This window comes from Cornus florida, unplaced genomic scaffold, assembly GCF_030987335.1.
Source record: "Cornus florida cultivar Cherokee Brave unplaced genomic scaffold, ASM3098733v1 CherokeeBrave_3.0.0_Hap2_Chr11, whole genome shotgun sequence".
Taxonomy (NCBI): domain Eukaryota; kingdom Viridiplantae; phylum Streptophyta; class Magnoliopsida; order Cornales; family Cornaceae; genus Cornus; species Cornus florida.
The window spans coordinates 122,176,042-122,189,113 of record NW_026775581.1 but is presented as its reverse complement, the minus strand read 5'-3'; positions in this window follow the sequence as shown (position 1 = coordinate 122,189,113).

The following is a 13,072-nucleotide window of genomic DNA, read 5'->3' as shown; positions in this document are numbered from 1 at the left end:
ATGGTGAAGAGGAACAGAAGGGTTGGAATTGGACTGAAACTTCTTAGATTAGTTTCAGAGTTGTTCTTCAAGTATACTGGTTTAATGGCTTTGTTTAATCTCTGTAATTTGATTTCAAATTGTTGTAAACAAATCTTGGGGATGATTTTAGGCTTTAATAAGACTCTTAACTTAGTTTTAAAACCAAACATAAAGGTTGCAACTGGCCGGAGTTGGAACAGAGGTCAGAACGAAGCTGAAACGGAGGTGTAGCTCACAAGGGGAGAGAGGGCCGGCTCTGGAATGCCAAGAGCCGGCTCCCACCTGTTTAGAGCCGACTCCAAGGTGGTGGTAGAGCCGGCTCTATGCTAATTTGGAGCCTGCTCTATTTTTCTGGAGCAAGCTCTTTCATTTTGAAGCGTACAGTGACTTTTTGGCTACTGTTTGGGCACTTGGGGTTCTTGAACAGTTTTAAAACTTTAAGGGGCTTTTCAATAATTAATTTAACATGTAATCAAGGTCTTAGATTGCATAAAATACCCTCTTTATATAAATGGAATTAACAGTGCGTTAATTAACAACTTGCGCACAGTTAACTACTAGAAGGAAGTTAAGTTGCCTAATTTCAATTTGACAATTTAAGGTGCGACAATATGATTCTAAATTAAAGTTTGGATGTATAATGGAGTCTTTTAATTAACAAAATTAGACTTGTAGCATATTGTGGCTCTGTGCTAAAAGATTAAACAGTATACTAGTATATAACTTAGCACGCTGTTATCAGATGGAGAGAATTAACTTGCTAAATTAATTTAGCAATTTTATTGGACTATAATTTGATTGACAAATAATTTTAATGCATGATAGAGTCATTGATATATTAGATGTGATCTACGCATGCTTCGGATGCTAATTGTTGAACCTTTAAACCGTTTCCTGCAAATACATGGTTTAACACTTGGATTTAAATTACTGAAACTATAAATTGTCTTCTGCAATTATTTGGGATGGTTTTTGGATTGTAAATTGCTAAACTGTTAATTGTATGTTGTAATTTACATGGTTTGGACGTTCGTTGTGGAATCTTATATATTATTCTACAATTAATTGCATTATGGTTTTGAACTATAATTGTTGTAGCATTGCATAAACTATTCTGTAATTATTTGGATATTTGGTTTTGGATTGTAAATTACTTGCTTATTATTTATATGTTGTAATTTACATGGATACGGAGGATTGTATGCACCGGTATGGGACGGTGACATACTAGGCATGGTTTAGCTCAAAACGCTAATTCCTACCTTATGGATTTTAATTGGTGAACAGTTTTACCTGTTCAATCAATTATATGGATTTTGTGGATTGTATGCACCGGTATGGGACGGTGACATACTGGGGATAGACTGATTCAAAATACTCAGTCCTACCTATTTTGGAATAAGGGTACGGGTTGTTAAATAAAATCCTCCTTATTTATATGAGTCGGTGTGGTTGAATACACCGAACGACTTACTGGATTTCTTATGGATGAATGTGAACGGATTTTATATATATTGTTATGGTACCATGACATGAGCTTGAATCTCATAGTCGACGGTTAGGGGCGTATATGCAGTAGGATGCGTAGCTAGCTATGTTGGTTGAGGTATACCCTGTTAGGCTTAGGTAGTCATGCCCACTCAGGTGCGTATTGCATATTGCCTTCTATTCAGGTTGAGACCCTCAGCATAGTCTAGTGAGAGTCATGTAGTGTGGATATATATTTATCTATTACTGACTAGATAGTTATTGTTGAGTTATCTAGGGTGTATCTGCGTGTCGGGTTTAGATTGTAGTTAGAGAAGAATTTGCATGTGGGCCTGACCCACTCTTATATTTTTACAGGTGTTCGTTAGTTCCAGTCTTAGAGCTGGATCATGCTGAGCAGATACAGTCATTCACTCCACCGATGCTGTAGGACTTTGTTTCATGTTTTAGGCTTTGGGTTTTTTTCCAGTCAGCTGAGTACAGTGGGATATTTTAGGGGTCCACTAGATGGATTCCCGAGTTGTATAATTTGGAGAATGATTTGTATTCGTGGAGGATCAGTTGTAACAGAATAGTTTATTTGTTAATAAAATTTTATTCTGGGGTTTTTTTATTATCATTCTAGTTTCTTTTCAGCAAATTTTATTTACTTCATTTGTTTTAATTATATTCTGTGTTCGATTATTGCTAATTGGTTTGATATCCTCGGGTAATCGGGCGTGGGCCTGGCCAACCTGCATCCGGAAATCCGGGGGTATCACACATTGCCCACAATAGAGCGTTACGAAGAGCTATAGCTTCAGCTTGACAAGCACTAGACGAAATGAAAGGGGAAAAAACCACTGCCTTCAGAATTTGACCCTATGAATCCCGAAAAACCGCCCCTCCGCCACCAACTCTAGTCGATAAAGAAAACGAGGCATCCACATTACATTTGACCATATCCATAAGCGAGAGGGACCATTTGACAGGAGAAGGAGAAACGATGAGAATGGACGCACCGCCCTGGGGGAAAGGCAGCTGAGAATGACCCATAGAATCAAAGGATTCCTTGAACTCCCAATACTGAGATGAAACGCATGAAACAATACTCAAAGGAGATAACATGTCTTTTTCAAAAAGGAAACTATTGCGCGCTTTCCATATTCCCCAACAACAAAAAGCAATCCACCCCAGTGAATCCTTATTAACATGCCCCTGTCCCCCTATGTTCAGCAAGTTCATCCACCATTCCTTAAAGGAGCCGAGAGGATTAGACATAAAATCTAACCGCAGTGGTGAAATCTTCCACACAAGGACTGAATGATGACATTGAAAAAACAAGTGCTCAATGGATTCCTCACCTAGACCACATTTAGGGCACACAAGCTCCACCTCCATGAAGTTTAAGAAGACCACACACTAGCAGAGCAGTTTGACAACATTTCCATAAAAAATGCTAGATTCTAGAAGGGATGTTACATTTCCATAAAAGAGTCTAACCAGTCAGATGTGGATGAACGATTAGATCAGAATGCAGAGAAACTGAATCCGGTGTTCTGGACAGGCGGTTAGCCAAACAATAGGCAGAATTAACAGAAAACCTGCCTGAATTTTCCTCATCCCAAACCTGTGATACCCCTCGATTCTAGAGCCACGGGTGATCAAGTCTGAGCATAGATCCGAGGGATACCAAACAATAAATATATAAACAAGCAAAAATAAAACTGAATTAAGAATAAAATAATAATTCGCTGAAAGAAATCTAAAATAAAAATCCTCAAACTTTAAATAATAAATTAATATTATTTAAATCCTCCAAATCCGTACAACTCAGGAATCAATCCAGTGGGCCCCTAATAATTCCAACTGATAAATAAATTTACAGAATAAGTATCCAAAACTAAAATAAGAAAAGAAATCCTATGTAGTCAGAAGAGTGAGTGATTGTATCTGCATCACCACGATCAAGCCCTAAGCCTGGTACTCACGAACACCTGAAAAATAAAGGTGGGTCAGGTCCATATGCAAGTTCCATCCTACTACAATCCGTACATAAATCTGATATGCAGATACATCCTAGAGAGCTCGGCAATATCTAAAATAGTTCATATATATATATATACACACTATAAGATGCTTGTGAAACCCCCGAATCTCCGGATGCGGGTTAGCTAGGCCCACGCCCGATTACCCGAGGATATCAAATCAATTAGCAATAGTCGAACACAGAATACAATATAGAAAACAGGAATGAATAAAATTTTGCTGAAAAGAAAACTAAAATGATAATCCAACAATTGAAAACCTCAGAATAAATAATTCCATTAATAAATAAACTATTTTGTTATAACTGATCCTCCACGAATACAAATCGTTCTCCAAATTATACAACTCGGGAATTCATCTAGTGGACTCCTAAAATATCCCACTGAACTCAAATGACTGGAAATAAAACCAAAGCCTAAAACATGAAACAAAGTCCTACAGCATCGGTGGAGTGAATAATTGTATCTGTTTAGCACGATCCAGCTCTAAGACTGGAACTAACGAACACTTGTAAAAATAAGAGTGGGTCAGGTCCATATGCAAATTCTTCTCTAACTAGAATCCAAACAGTGACCTGATACACAGATGCACCCTAGATATCTCAACAATAGCTATCTAGTCCATACATACATATATATATATATATATATATATATATATATCCACACTAAGGGACATTCACTGGACTACAATAGGGGTCTCAACCTGATTAGAAGGTAACATGCGAAAACGCACCTAAAGGTGGGCATGAGTACCTAGACCTAACAGGGTGCACCTCAACTTATTATAGCCAGCTACGCATCCACTGCATATACGCACCCTAACCAACGAGTTTGAGACTCAAGCTCATCTCGTGGTACCATAACCATATATTTAAAGTTCATTTGTATTCATCCGTAGGAACTCCAATAAATCGTTCAGCTTATTCAACTACACAGACTTATATAAGAGACCCAGTAAGTCATTTAGCTTGTTCAACTGCACAGACTTAAATATAAGGAAAATTATGTTTTTATAATTCGTACCCTTAATCCAAAATAGGTAGGACTGAGTTATTTTGAGTCAGTCTGTCTCGAGTATGCCACCATCCCATACCGGTGCATACAATCCACAAAATCCATATAATTGATTGCACAGGTAACACAGTTCACCAATTAAAGTCCATAAGGTAGGAATTAGCGTTTTGAACTAAACCATACCTAGTATGTCACCGTCCCATACCGGTGCATATAATACTCCATATCCATGTAAATTACAACATATAAATAATAAGCAAGTAATTTACAGTCCAAAACCAATTATCCATATCATTACAGAATAGTTTATATAATATTATTACAATTACAGTTCAAAACTATAATCCAATTAATTGTAGAATAATATATAAGATTTTACAATTAACATCCAACCCATGTAAATTACAACATATAATAAACAGTTTAGCAATTTACAATCCAAAACCATCCCAAATAATTGCAGGAGACTATTTATAGTTTCAGCAATTTAAATCTAAGAGTTAAACCATGTATTTACAGGAAACGGTTTAAAGGTTCAACAACTAGCATCCAAAGCATGCGTAGATCACATCTAATATATCAATGACTCTATCATGCATAAAAAAATAAGTTTTTCAATCACATTATAGTCCAATAAATTGCTAAATTAATTTAAGCAATTTAATTCTCTCCATTCGATACCCGCGTGCTAAGTTATATACTGGTATTCTGTTTAATCTGTTAGCACAGAGCCACAATAAGGTACAAGTCTAATTGTTAATTAAAAGACTCCATCATACATCTAAACTTTAATTTAGAATCATATTATAGCCCCTTAAATTGTCAAATTAAATAATAAATTTCCTTCCAGCCGTTAACCGTACGCAAAGTTGGTAAATAGCGCACAGTTAATTCCATTAATACAAAGAGGGTATTTTATACAATTCAAGACCTTGACTACATATTAAATTAATTATTGAAACCCCCATTAAAGTCCTAGAATTATTCAAGAACCCCAAGTGCCCAAACAGTAGCTTAAAAAGCACTGTTCGCATAAAAAATGAAAGAGCCTGCTCTAGAAAAATAGAACAGGCTCCAAATCACCTTGGAGCCGGCTCTACCACCACCTTGGAGTCGGCTCTAAATAGGTGGGAGCCGGCTCTTGGCATTCCAGAGCCGGCTCTCTCTCCCCCTGTGAGTTTCCCCTCCGTTTCAGCTTCGTTCTGACCTCTGTTCCAACTCCGGCCAATTGTAACCTTTCTGTTTGGTTTTAAAACTAATTTAAGAGTCTTATTTAAGCCTAGTATCATCCCCAAGATTTGATTACAATAATTTGAAACCAATTACAGAGATTAAACAAAGCCATTAAACTAGTATGCTTGAAGAACAACACTGAAAACTAATTTAAGAAAATTTCAGTTCTCTTCCAAACCCTCTGTTCCTCTTCACCACTGAACCTAAGGATCTTATATCAATCCCAATAACATCCCCATGGTTCATTTACAGAGATTAAAAATAATTCCAAAGACTAAAGTTACAACAGAGCAACATGCTTAAAGAACAAAAAACTGAAACGAGACATGCATGAACTGTAACAGATTGGTTTTCAACATAAAAAGATCATTCATATGATATATATTAAACATATGTCTTTCAGTTATTGATTGATTAAACCCTAGAGATTATCTAGGTACACAGAACACGAGCCAAAGAGAAGGAGAAAGAGAAGAACTTGCCTGTGATTTCAGTAATGAAATCTCGGCGTCGTCTCTAAGTTTCCGGCAACTGCTAACTTCCTTCAAGCCTCCTATGGGTTTGACTTAATCCACCACAACCCTCCCTTGATCCTTTTTATTTTTCTCCTTAGTAGCTCTTATGATTTCCTCTGTTCTCTCAACTCTCTCTTTGTTATGCTTTATTTCCACTGTGCCGTGAATAAGGTTCTCCTAACCCTCAGTAAAAACCTATACACATATATATATAGGCACTTAGAAAACCCTAATTAAACTAGAGCTAAGACAGAAACCCTAATCAAACTAGAGTCGGCCTATAAAATCCTAATCATATACATATATAACAGATACCTATATAACGTCCCAATAAAACCCTAATCTTAAATAAATAAATGAAAACAAATAATTAAATTAAAATATTAAATCAAAGAATTAAAATTACATCATTTAAATCAACTTACCAAATAAACCAATTCAATTCAATCAAATAACCAATCTAAATTTCACAATTAAATCAAACAATGAAAGAAAACAATTAAACACCTAAGCAACTAGTCACATAAAAATGAAATAAAAATAATTGAAATTCCAATTTTATCCTTTTTAAAACTAGGGGTATTACAATGCTCACTAGCCTATAACATAGTTCAGCCTGGGTAGAAGGTGATATAAAAACACGATTTTCAGCGGCCAAGTACCTAGACTTACCAGGAAACATCAGTTATATCTAGCTATCCAACCTTTGCGATATACGCATCCTAACCGTGATCAGGAGACTCAAGCTCGTATTACGGTACCATAAGTATATATATAAATTCCTTCCTAGTGCAGAAAGATAAAACAAATATCCATTATGTCGTTCAACGGTTTTAGTTGACAAGACATGCATCCATGTAGGATTTAACTGTTTTAGTTAATCCATTCCTTATGTATGAATGGGTTGGAATTAGCGTTTTGACCTAATCCATCCCTCCGTATGTCACCGTCCCATACCGGTATATACATGCATATGATCCACAGATGATGTACATTCAAATAAACATCAAATATATCCAGAAACTAGCATAATAGAAAACAAATATTGTTAAGATCCCATCATGTATCCAGTATATGATTATAATCATTAATCCTCCAAATAAATTATTAATGTAATGATAAACAATTTAAACCATCCATTTTCATATAATTGACAGAATATAAATGTGATACCTCCGGATTTCCAAATGCGGGTTGGCTAGACCCACGCCCGAATACCCGAGGATATCAAAACAAATTGATAATAAACAAACACAGAGTACAAAAGAATAAAGAAGAATAAATAAAATGCTGACAAGAAACTAAAATGATAATCTAATAATAAACCTCAGAATATATTTCCATTAATTAATAAACTCTTATGATACAATTGATCCTCCAAAATACAACTCGGGAATCCATACTGTGTGGACCCCTAAAAAATCCAAACTAAACAAATGACAGCAAAAACTGTCTAAATCAGGAAACTGAATTATAAAGGAACTCTTATGTTGCATCGGAAGAATGAAGTAGACTGATCCTCGCTCAGCACGAACAACCTCTACTCCTGACGAATACCTGAAAAATAATGGTGGGTCAGACCCACAAACAAGTTCTACTCTACTATAGTCCAAGCAGAGATCCGATACACGTATACATCCTAGTCAATCCAACAGTAACTAGTAGTCCGTATATATATATACACACACTAAAGGAACCTCACTAGACTATAGGGTTGTCTCAACCTGAATAGTAGGCAACATGCAAAACGCACATATAGTGGGCATGAGTACCTAGACCTACCAGGGTACACAACTATACTATATCTAGCTACACATCCCTGGCGATATACACACCCTAACCACTGATCATAAGACTCAAGCTCATATCATGGCACCATACTTATATATATATAATCTAGTAACCATCCTATTCAGTATAAATTAATCCTCCATAAGTCATTCAACTTGTTCAGTTGACCTGACTTGAATAGAAGTAGGACTTAATATTTTAGTTAATCCATTCCCTTATATAATAAATTAATCCTCCATAAGTCATTCAACTTGTTCAGCTGACCTAACTTGAATATAAGTAGGATTTAACATTTTAGTTAATCCATTCCCTTATATAAAATAGGTAGGACTTAACTGATAAGTTAATCCGTCCCTAGAATGCCACCGTCCCATACCAGTGCATTAAACCACACAATCCAACAATTAATGTAACGATTAAGGAAATACATGAAACAATCCAGAAATAACTATGATAATATGATATCAAGTTATTACAAAATAGGAATGACTTATTATTTATTTAAGCTTCCTATATCATATATCCTACATTAACTGAATCTTATACATATGATGATATTTTATTATACCGTCAAATAAGTATTCTCCATATCCAATTCATCCTACACATTTAATCTCAATTGCTAAAACATATTAAAAGATTAAATTCATTCGTTTGTTTAAAATATTTAAATAGCAAGCATCATTATGATTGAGTCTATTTAAATTTATTTAAACCCAAACTTAATTCCTATTTAATGTTCAGGAATCCTAGGCATGTTTCTACGTTCCATCATTCCACAGATATGAAAAATACATAATGTAAACATATAAAAATTCACACCGGAAATCAAATCAAAATCATGTATTTATCAATTCATAACACAAGAACAGATATGAACCAATTTCATAAAACCTATATTCTAATCCAATTAAAAATGCATAATTATTTAATTTTATGTGTTTAATAAATCCTGGAATTTCCTAGGCATGCATAGAAACACGAATCAAAGGGAAAGAGATAGAAGAAGAACTTGTCTTAAACTTTCAGATCGAAAGTAGAACTTCTTCTTCCTTGATCATCTCTCTACATGGTTTTTTTTCCTCTTTTTTTCATTTTCCTCCTTCCTTCTCTAACTCTCTCTTTCTAGAATATATTACGTGAATATTTATAACATTCTTTTATAACCTATAGCTATATATTTATAGGTTAAATAAAATAACCCTAACCCTTTACCCAATTCAAGTCAACTTAAAAAAAATAAATATTAAAATATTAAAAAAAATAAGTAAAATATGTTACGTATATAATTTATGTATATCTTTATTAAATAAATAAATTATACACATCCCATTATTTATTAATGAATTATCCAATAATACTTAAGTTACCATAATATTATAAAGTAACTTAAAACATAACATGTATTAAATCTACGTATATTTTTATTATTTAAATATAAAACATATACATCAGATTAAATATTACTACCCAAGTTACCATAAAAGTAATTAATAAATTACTTTCCCTTTTATATATATTAAAAAGATAAGTAAAATATGTTACGTATATAATTTATGTATATGTTTATTAAATAAATAAACTATACACATTCCATTATTTATTAATGGATTATCCAATAATACTTAAGTTACCATAATATTATAAAGTAACTTAAAACATAACACGTATCAAATCTACATATATTTTTATTATTTAAATATAAAACATATACATCAGATTAAATATTATTACCCAAGTTACCATAAAAGTAATTAATAAATTACTTTCCTTTTTATTTATCTATATAATATATATCTATATATATACATACACAACTATTCATGGGTAATAATTCATACACATCCAACCTCTTATCCAAGTAGTCCATGGGATCCAATTGGTTGGCCCATTACTACTAACCATAACCATAAAAAAAAAAATAAAAAAAAAATAAAAAAAGAAAAGAAAACATTTAATTTACAATTAATCAAAACACCATGTAAGTACATAATCTAATTAAACAATTAACACACAGACAAATACAAATAATACATAGACATATAATCAAATAATCAAGTAATACCTAATTCAATTCAACACATAAGCAATTAGTCAAATAATCAATTAAATAATTAAAACAAATAAATAAATACCGAAACTATCCTTTTAAAATTAGGGGTATTACAAGACATTACGACGGTTAAGCAATTATCATCCCTAACATAATATAATGGATATCAGAATTATAAACTGCACATTATACTACAATTCTCAACCAATACATCCATACTAGTTCATTTACACTATTAAAACGAAAACTAACATTTAAATCCTCCTCAATCCTTGTCGGCATGCAAATTAATATTTAATTCTCATGGCGACTATTTAATCCCCAACTGTAAGTCCGGAGTATGATATAATGATACTCAGATATATAAACTGGGCACACACACTCAGATTCTATCACCACACTCCTATTAGTTCGTTTATTTTGCTAAAACAGCCGTTAGCAACAACCCTTTCATATTCCGTGACGACATGCAAATTATTATTTAAAATTTCATGAAATCTATTAACACATTTTAAACCAACTTCCTGAGCCTTCATTTAGTTATATATATATAATCATCTAACCTCTCACAAATAATTTAGTAACAGTTCGTTTAAGTTGCTAAACAAATCAGCAACTTGATCCTTCCTCCCTCCTTAACAGTATGCCTAATCATTTGTTTATTTTTCATGATCAACCTTTTAAGATTAGCACACTAGCTTATACTAACTGTTTTCATGCTTAAACAGATTAATTTTAAACCTTTAAAACCTCCCACAATTTTCCCAAAATCACATCCAAGCCCCTGAAACCTAGAAATCCACATGAAAACACCCGTATGTGTTAGCAACCAAGGGAGCCGGCTCTGGAAACATTTGGAGCCTGCTCTACCTCTTGTAGAGCCGCCTTTACTTGTTGTGGAGCTGGCTCTACCTGTTGTGGAGCTGGCTCTACCTGTTGTCGAGCCACCTCTACTCACCTAGCCTCTAGTTTTCCCTCTCTGCTTCTTCTGTTCTTCGTTTTCGTTTCCGGCAATAATTCCAACTGTCTGTCCAAAGTTTTTTAAGGATTTTAAGAGTTCAATTTAAGCCCTAATACTCCTAGAAACTCTTTTGATTCCACTCCCAGTTGTTTGACCAAAAATCTAAACAGAAACAGAGCAGTTTATGCAAGAACACCAATCACAGTTAACTGAACAAACAACCAGTTTTAAGTCTGATCCCATGCATCAAAATTCCTTTTGAAAGTTTAATTAACTTCTTAACCATCCTAGCAACTCCTTACAATCCATCATAAATTAATTTACAAAGGTTTAATATACAATCCAATAGTTTATGCAAGGAAAACAAACTTCAGTTATTTATACATTGATTAGTTTATAGTCCGGCAAACATGCATCAAACATCAGTTTTAAAAACTGAGTTAATTCCTAGAGACTATATAGAATGCACAGAACACAAGTTTACAGGAAGGAGAGAATGGAACTTGCTTTAAGATTCCGGTTTGAAACCTTTCAACGCCGTTGCTAAATTCTAGAATTCACCAAGACCGTTTCTCCTCTGATCACAGTTTCATTCCACTGTTGCTTCTTAATTCCATCCTGAAGCAACCCCTTTAATTAATCTCTCAACACACTCTGTGATTCTCTTTCTGTGTTTTCCTTTCCAGACCACTCTCTGGTTTTTCCTCTTAAGACCCTATCACGTGAATAGGGTTTTCCCACAACCCTAGCAGACGTCTCAGAATATATATATATATGCATCCCACATCCTAAGTTGGGTTAAACTTATATCTATAAGTTGTTAATTAAAACCTAATATACATCGGCGTCCCAAAACTATATGAAAATAAAACCCTAGCACACATGTTTAAAACAAATAACCTACCTAAGCTTCCAGATAAAAACACGTCCATTAAAACCAATAAATCAAAGAAGTAAATTTAATTACAATTAAACAATTAAATAAAACCAACCAACAAATAATTACAATTATCCAATTAAATAAAACAAATACATAATAACAAATAACCAATTAATTTAAAAATAAAACTAAATCAACTAAGCAAAAAAATCACATAAGTCACATAATTAAATTTAAATTCCCTTTTTATCCTTTTGAAAACTAGGGGTATTACAAAACCAACTCATCCTCCTTAGAACAAAAACTGAAACTACAAGCAAAAATATTTGCCACAACAGACAGAGGAAATAAACCATTAGTAAGTCCACGTTCCAATCAGTCCCAGAGGAATTAAACAGTTCATGCACTATAGTGGGAGTTCCCCCAACATCTGGGCGATGCAAAAGGCTAGAAATACCTGGCACCTACTGGTCTTACCAAATATTAATAGAACGATCATTACCCACCACCCACCGTGCTCCATAACCCAAGAGAGACTGTGAAGACCAAATGTTTCTCCAAGCCCAAGAGGGGTTGGACCCTAATGGCGCATCTAAGAATGAGCAATTATGAAAGTATTTGGCTTTAAAAATTTTGAAAACCAACCCCTGTTTTTTAACTTGAAAATGTCACCCCTGCTTAGCCATTAAAGCCACGTTATACGCCTCAAAATTACGCAACCCTAATCCCCCTTCCTTATTTGTCTTGCATAAAACATCCCATTTAACCAAACCTAATTTTTGCAGATTCCCCATTTAAGCCCCACCAGAACCCCCTAATAAATTTTCACATAGACTCGTAGAGTTTCCGGGGTAATTGAAAACAAGACATAACATATGTCGGAAGGGCATTTAAAACAGCTTTAATTAATGTTTCCTTTCCCGCAAGAGATAAAAGTAAGGCTTTCCAGTTTGCCATACAAGAAGCCACACGTTTTGTAATATAGTGAAAAATATCCCATTTAGAGCGACCAATAAGAGCTGGCATTCCCAGATATTTGGCTCCCAACCCTTCTTCCTGAATTCCCCAACATTTGAGTAATACTAA